Source organism: Ursus maritimus, unplaced genomic scaffold (genome assembly GCF_017311325.1).
Source record: "Ursus maritimus isolate PB19 unplaced genomic scaffold, ASM1731132v1 scaffold_3, whole genome shotgun sequence".
Taxonomy (NCBI): Eukaryota; Metazoa; Chordata; class Mammalia; order Carnivora; family Ursidae; genus Ursus; species Ursus maritimus.
In genome coordinates, this window is record NW_024425563.1 from 1,785,714 (window position 1) to 1,793,304 (window position 7,591).

The following is a 7,591-nucleotide window of genomic DNA, read 5'->3' on the forward strand; positions in this document are numbered from 1 at the left end:
AAAACCAAACCTTGGCGATCCGCGTCTACGGCGCGGTGATTTCTAGCGCGTTGGCGCAGCTGAGCCTGAAGCGATCTCTCCCGGCGGGCTTCGACCCGGGCCGGCCCCCTGCTCGGCCGCTCGGGCGGCGCCCCCACCTCAGCGCCCGCAGCCGGGGGCGGCGGGGCCGGGCCGTGGGGTGCCTCCCCCCACGGGACAGACCCCCCAGCCCGTCGGGAGCCGCCCGCTCGCCCCGGGCGCGGGGAAGCGCAGCCCCGAAGGCGGACGTGCGTCCTGACCCGCCGCAGCCCGCAGAGCACGCCCGGCCTTGGCGCGGGGACTTGGCGGCGGGAAGGCCCGACCGCCCGCGCCCCGGCGTCTGCAGCCAGCTGCCTAATCGCGGCGGAATTTATCTCGCTAATAAATTTAATGATCAATTCGTTCTTGTCACAGTAGCTCTTCCCCAAATCAATTATAGCAAATTTAAATATAATCACTGGCTCATCCTCACCCACTCCGGGCACGGCGAACAATTCATTCCGCCTAATGAACGGCCGCCAGGCCCTGCTCCTCCCGCCTCGCGGGGCGCGCCCCCCACCCCGCTGGCCGCGCGAGGGGGGTGAGAGGCTCTGTGCCCCCTCCCCCCCAGGACCCTGTTTCCACGACCTGGAGTCAGGTCCTCGCAGCCCGAGCCCACGGGGACACAAGCCCACGCTCCCCAGGGCTGTCGCTCTGGCCTCCCCGCTTTCCACCGACCGAGAGGGCGCCATGCAGACCCTGCATGCGCCGGGTCGCGGCAGCCCGGGGCCTGGGTTCCCAGCAAGGCCCCCACCCCAGTGGACGGGCTCCTCTGGGAAGCCCAGCCTGACCCCCTGCCTACCGAAGGCCGGATCCTGAGCACGGCTCTCTTCACCCTAGTGGGAGGTCGTCCTTCGTTCTCAGAAAAGGGGCACCTGCCCCCGTGAGCGTCTCCAGCATGTACAAAAGGACATGGATTAAGCCCTTTTCGTGACAAAGAAACCAATCTACACGTATCTTCCAGGTGAGAGCCCACAGGTCTCTTGTCCAGTCCTGGGAGAGCTGTGGCCCAGGGTCCCAGGCCCCTACAGGAGCTTTAACAAGCAGAGTCTGAGAAGTGCAGAAATGACTAGAACCTAGAGGAAGTGGGTCTGTTCCTTCTGAGGTGGACCTTCCATAACCCAGCCCCAGAGGGAAGTCAGCTTGGTAAGATCAACTTAAAGGACTTTCTATGACACCAAAAGCAAAAATAGACAAATGGGATTACATCAAACTTGAAAACTTTCGCACAGCAAAAGAAACAGTCAACAGAATGAAAAGACAACCCAGGACTGGGAGAAGAGATTTGTAAATCATATATCTGATAAGGGGTTAATATTCCAAAATGCAAAGAACTCATACAACTCCACAACAAAAATACGAATCCGATTTAAAAATAGGCAAAGGGCTTAAATAGAGATTTGTCTGAAGTGAACATACACATGGTCCACAAGCACATGAAAGGATGCCCAACCTCACCCATCATCAGGCAACTGCAGATTAAAACCACAGTGAGATACCACCTCACACCCCTCACATCGACTATTACAAAAAACGAAAACAGAGACTAGCAAGTGTTGACGAGGACATGGAGAAACTGGAACCTTGTGCACAGCCGGGAAGAATGCAAAATAGTGCAGCCGCTGTGGAAAACAGGGTGGAGTTTCCTCAAAAACAAACAAAACAGAACAAAACCCCTAGAGCTACCAGATGACCCAGCAATCCTACTTCTAGTTGTATATCCAAGCTAACTGAAAACAGGATCTGGAAGAGGGATTTGCACACCCGTGCTAGCAGCAGCAACACTCACAATAACCAGGAGGTGGAAGCAACGTGAAGTGTCCACAGTGGGATAGAGAAAAGAAAATGAAATATATCCACACAATGGAATATTATTCAGCCTTTGAGAAGAAGGAAATCCTGCTACCTGCCACCACACAGAGGGACCTTGAGCACCTTACGCTCCATGAAATAAGCCAGTGGCAAAAAGATGAATACTGTATAACGCTCCTCACAAGCGGAATCTAAGTCACTCTTAGAAAGTAGGAGGGCGGTTGTCAGGGCCTGGGAGGAAGGGGGAGGGGGCTTTTCAATGGGTACAGTTTTAGTTTTGGGAGATGAAAAAATTCTAGAGATCTTGTGCCCAACCACAGTTAACAGTACTGTACTGACACTTAAGATGGTTAAAACGGAGACAGGCCTGCCTTCCCTCCTCTCCTCCTCCACCCCCTGCCTTCCTTAAAGATAGAGCAGACTTGCAGTGGAAAAGCCAAATCGCAGGGAAGGCACAGGACGGGGGCCCTGGACCAGAGCAGGAGGGCGTCGGCGGGTCCGAGGCTGCGCTGTTGAGCGCCAGGCCCCAGGTCCAGGCGGGTGCCATGGAGCACCTCCCGGGTTTGTGGTTAACTCAGCCCTGCCGGCTTCCCTGCGCCCCTCGCTCCAGCCCAGCGTGGGGGCGTGCTCCCCGCAAACGCGCGCGGCGCCCCATCTCGTATCAAAGTCCTGCGGCGCCTTGTGTCTCCGTCAATAAAACTAATCCCTTCGGAGGTGTGACCTTCGCCAAGAATGCTGCACTGTTCAGACTAAAGGGCAAATATGTTTTTCAGATTTGGTTTTTATGGTTGGATTAAAGTTTATTTTCCATAATAGGGCACCTAATAAAACTCATAAAGCCGGGTCGGGCCTCCAGCTGGTGGCCTCGTTTAACACTTTCACTTCGTAAATCACGCGCCAGGTGTGTCCCCAACTGGACGCCGAGGAGAAACCCCCTCCCCGCCCCTCGCCGGGTCCAGGCCCGCTGTTGCAGCCCCCGGCCAGCGGGCTGGGGAGGGGCGGGGGGCGGGTCTTCTCCCCCTCCCCCCAGCCAGGCTCGCGCCCCCAGACCCACCACCAGCGCCCCCCGCCCGCCCCCGGCCCCGCGTCGACCCCGCGCACCTGCCGCCGCCCAGGTGTACACATGGCTCCGGACAATGTGCGGCTCCTCCGGGCCATTGTCCGCCCGCGCTCGGGCAGGACAAAGGGTGCCCCCACCCCGGGCGGCCTCGGGCGGGGGGCGGCGGGCGCGGTTTACCCAGCTGGGGGGAGGAACAAAGGGCCGCCGCCTTATCTCGGCGGGGCGCGGGGTCAGGCCGGGGGCGCCGGGGGGCGGGAGGGCCAGCCGGCCGAGGTGGGGTCGCCGTGCCGGGTCCTGCGCCGGATGTGGTGACCCGTCGCCCCTGCCGCTCGGGCCCTCCCGACCTCGCCACCCCGGGCTGTGAAAGGGGCGGGAATGAGGATCTTCCACAAGGGGCTCGGGTTCCAAGTTCACCCATTTTCTTATAATGCCTCCGGGTTTCCTGTCCCCTCCACTTTCCCTGTTACTATCCTTTCTTCCAAGGATAAAATTTCCCGTTCTGTCGTGAAATAAGACCTAGAGAAAGGAGAACCAGGGCCGTCTGGGAGAGGGGTTAGTGCGCAGAGAAGGGCGGCCCCGCTCTCCGCCCCCCCCCCCAGCCGGCCGTGCGCCCGGGCAGACGGCCCCGCGGGAGGCTTAGCTGCTTCCTGCAAACTGCGGCCCGCGCCGCCTCCCAGGCTGAGACCCAGGCCTGTGGCCGCGCGGCTCCGGCTTTTTATAACAGAGGCCGGTATCATGACAGGAAACGTGCACTTCATGTTTTAAGATAGATAAATCTGTACAGCAAATGCAAATTGTTTTCTCCTGGGTCTGCAACATGTCCTTGGCGCCTCTTGCCACCCCGGTGGATTTATCCTGGTGATGAAATGTTCTCAGGAAGGGGGGTCATCAGATTCCCATATATGCCCTCGGATCAGATCCCCGTGTGACACTGCAGAACAGATAAGAGCCGGCTCCCGCAGTCATTCATGCAACCAGACTTTTCAGAACACCTGTTCTAAGTCAGACACTGTTCCAAGCACCGACATACACCAGTGAACAGAACAGCCCTGAATCTCCATCCTCCTGATCACATCGTCTCGGGAGGAGAAGAATAACAAACAATAAATACATACATTATATACGGTGTAAGGCACATGAATACACGAGGTTGTGTGCAAGGTTGTAACTCATGGTAATGTAAGGCCAAGGCCGGTCTAGAGTGCTCAGCACAGTCCTCCAGGACCGCAGCCGCCACCCGGGACCGCAGCCGCGACCTGGGACGTGCAGGGGTGACGGCAGTGTGAGGAAGCGGGTTGTATGACCACGGCCTGCTTTCAGTGGCTGGGGTGGAAGGGATCAGAGGCCTTGAGGAATCGTGTGGGATTCTGATCCTGTGCGCAGACCACCGCATCCTCCCTTCCTAACCCTTCTGCTGGTGTAAGTATTCCAGAACGCAGAACAGAGAGGCATGTGGGCCATGCAACCAGAGTTTTGAGAGAGAAACGTGTCATTTCTTTTTCTTCTTTGATTGGGATCTAATTGACCTATAACCACTGTTTTAGCTCAGGTGCACAGTTTCTTTTTTAAGATTTATTGATTTTAGGGAGGAGGGGGGGCTGTGGGAGAGGGAGAGAGAGTGCAGAGCCTGATGCAGGGCTCTATCCCCTGACCCTGACGACATGACCCGAGCCGAAACCATGACCTGAGCTGAAACCGAGAGAACGATGCTCAACTGACTGGGCCACTCAGGCGCCCCAGGTGTATAATTTCTTAATTTTAAAAATTAACTCACATATTTGACACCACTCTAGAAAATAAAAGAGAAAAACACAATTTTCACATAAAAGATTCACCGCCAATTTTAGGGACTTGGGAAGATCTCTGGAAGAAGATGCTTAGGCCTCGATGCTCGAGGCTATGTGCCACTAAGAGCAGGGCACGGACGATGCCCTCGCTGCGTAGGGATCTCAGATGCCCTCTGCCCTGCCTGGCATCCGTGTAGCATCCCCTTTGCTGGAGTGTCTGCGTCCACACATCTGGACATGCTCTTCTTCCTGCTGGACTCACCTCGCTTTCACTCTCCTTCCTCTTACCCAGTGTCGCTGGCCCCAGATGAAGTCACTGTGCCCGAGCAGAGGGCCCCCGTCCCGGGCGCTGGACAGAAGGCAGAGAACAGCAGAGCCATGTCTCTATGCTGTGGGCCGGAGAGCTGAGCAGATGGTCAGGTGGCAGGAGGGGACAGCATCCTGGAGACAGCCACAAAGCTACCGCCCTACTGATGACTGTATGGCCTTAACTGTTACTATCGAGTGCGGCATCGCCCACGGGGGCCTGCTAGTGGCGTCAGTGCACGGACCGCGTCAGCTAGCCTCTCAGCCTGGATTAGGTGGGCTGACCGACAGGAGAGCCAAACACAGAGAGACGTTTCTTTCTCTCTCCTACACACCTCCGCTGTCCAGGGCTGGGCTGGGGGCCCCACGATCACCAGCGGCCCAGGCCCATTGTCTCATGGCACATCTTCATCACGTGGCTTTTCCTCCGAGGTTCAAGCTGGCGCTCAGGCTCCACATCCCAGCCAACAGGGCAAAGGACGAAGGGCAAATAAGCGTGTGTCCTTGCGAGGAGTTCAGTAACCGGCACTTTCTCTTCAACTGGTGAGCGCTCTTCACACGGCCACCGTGAGCCTCGCTGAGAACTGGAACACGGATGTTTCCAGTTGGCTGCAGGCCTAGCTCTGTTCCGGAGGACAAAGGGGGTGAACGGACATTGGGAAACAACTAACAGACGGTGCCACATGTGTTTGTTGGTGTCGGTTCTTGACTCCTACTGTGGTAAAACACACGACGCCATACGTATCATTTTAGCCATTTGTGAATGTACGATTCAACGGCATTTAATCCACTCACAATGCTGTGTACCCATCAGCACTGCCTACCCCAAACTCTTCCATCATCCCCAACAGAAACTCTGTCCCCTCGGCCCCTGGGTCCCTCTACTCTGCCCCTAAGAATTTGCCTATTCGAGGTCTGTTTGGGTTCTTTTTAAACTTCCCATAGTTCCCAGTGCGCATAGAGATGAACACATAAACAGGGCCCATAAGTAAAGCCGCTTTCTTCCCCCAGCTCAGCAAAGTTAACATCACCCCCCGGATGTTTGAGCAACCCTCGGTCCTGGCTCTCCCTTAGCAGTTTGCGGCCCGCGGGATGCTGCGCCCACCTCCACGATGCGCAGATACACCCCCACGTTCCTGTGTTACAGGCGTCACCATGTCTAAATGAAGCTCACATAACCCAATCCCGACCAGGACATCCCCAAAGGGCTGGGGAGTGAGGAGAAGCCACAGTTCACTGGGTCCCCAGGGACTGAAAACGATCATCCCTGGCCAAACACTTCACTCGGAAAAAGAAAGGCAGTGCATCAAAAAATACAAGTCCTCTGCTAAATTTAAAACCAGAAGTCTAGGCTGGCCTTGCAGCGCTCAGAGCTCCTTCCCTCTAGTTCACAGGGAAAGAAAACACCGGAAGTGCCGCCTAGTGCACTCTCGGCAGCTTCTACAATTGCTTGAAAAATCCAGCATTTTCCAAGAAGCCGCCAGGGGAGCTCACGACCTGCCCGACTCTCTGGTGGCTGCCTGTGAGCTTTTCTCTCTGAAGCTCCCCATTTGCAGGGGGCCCACGGAGAGGCCCCAACGTCCCCCACACCGTGAGGCTTTGGAGGCCTTCTATCTTCAAAAAACAAAGTAATTCACTTTTAATGACTGCCGGTGTTTTCTTTCCCAGTTCTATTTGAGCAGATAATGTGTCTGAGGCCTTCCCGACAGGGTTAAACCACCGTGACCTTCATAATCAGAGAACAGAAATAAATTATATTTACTCATAAATGTTACTCAGTCTCCAGTGCCAGCTGCCTCCTAATCACAGGTGGTGTGACACTATTTTGCCTTTACCGGGCCTCATGCTCACAGGTGACAAAGTGCTTTCTGATTCCGCCCACAGGCGGGAGCCCTGAGGCTGGCAAGGCGCTTCCCACCAACCCGGGGAGAGCTCGGCTGGTGGGCACATGGCATACCTGAGGAGTTGCCCCCCAGAGCCCCCTAAGCCTTCAGAACGGCGGGAAAGGGGGTGAGCGGGGACGAGAGACCGCACAAGCCCCCCTAGGATCCAGGCACAAGGTGGGAACGTGAAACCCTCTGACTGCCATCAGTGGATCGGGCCCCTAACCTCTGGTGGGGAAGTGGCCAGATCGCCCATCACGGACTCTCACGAGATTGCTGCCAAACACAAGTTTCCTCGAGACCAGCGGCTGCTTCTCTTCTGCTGCACGTTTCGCAGGAGCTCGGCCCGAAGGCCCACAGTGAGAGCTCTAGAAATGCTGGTCTCTCGGGTGGGCAGGTGGCCACAGGCCTGGAGCAGAGTGCGGGCTTCTTCCAGGCCCCGTGGGAGCCGAGTCTTACCCTGGGGAAGACCCACCTGAGGGGAGCAGCTCTGGAAAGTGATGGGTGGCAATGGGGCTCCTCCTTCTACAAGCTCCCGCGGCGGCCCAGACCCACGGTTCTGGGAAGACAGAACTCACTCGACTCCTCTACAGGGACACAGAGCTGGGTCAACAGGACCGAAGGCGCACACATCCGTTCATACACACACGGGACAGAACTCCCAAAGCCCACCCTGTATTTTAGGA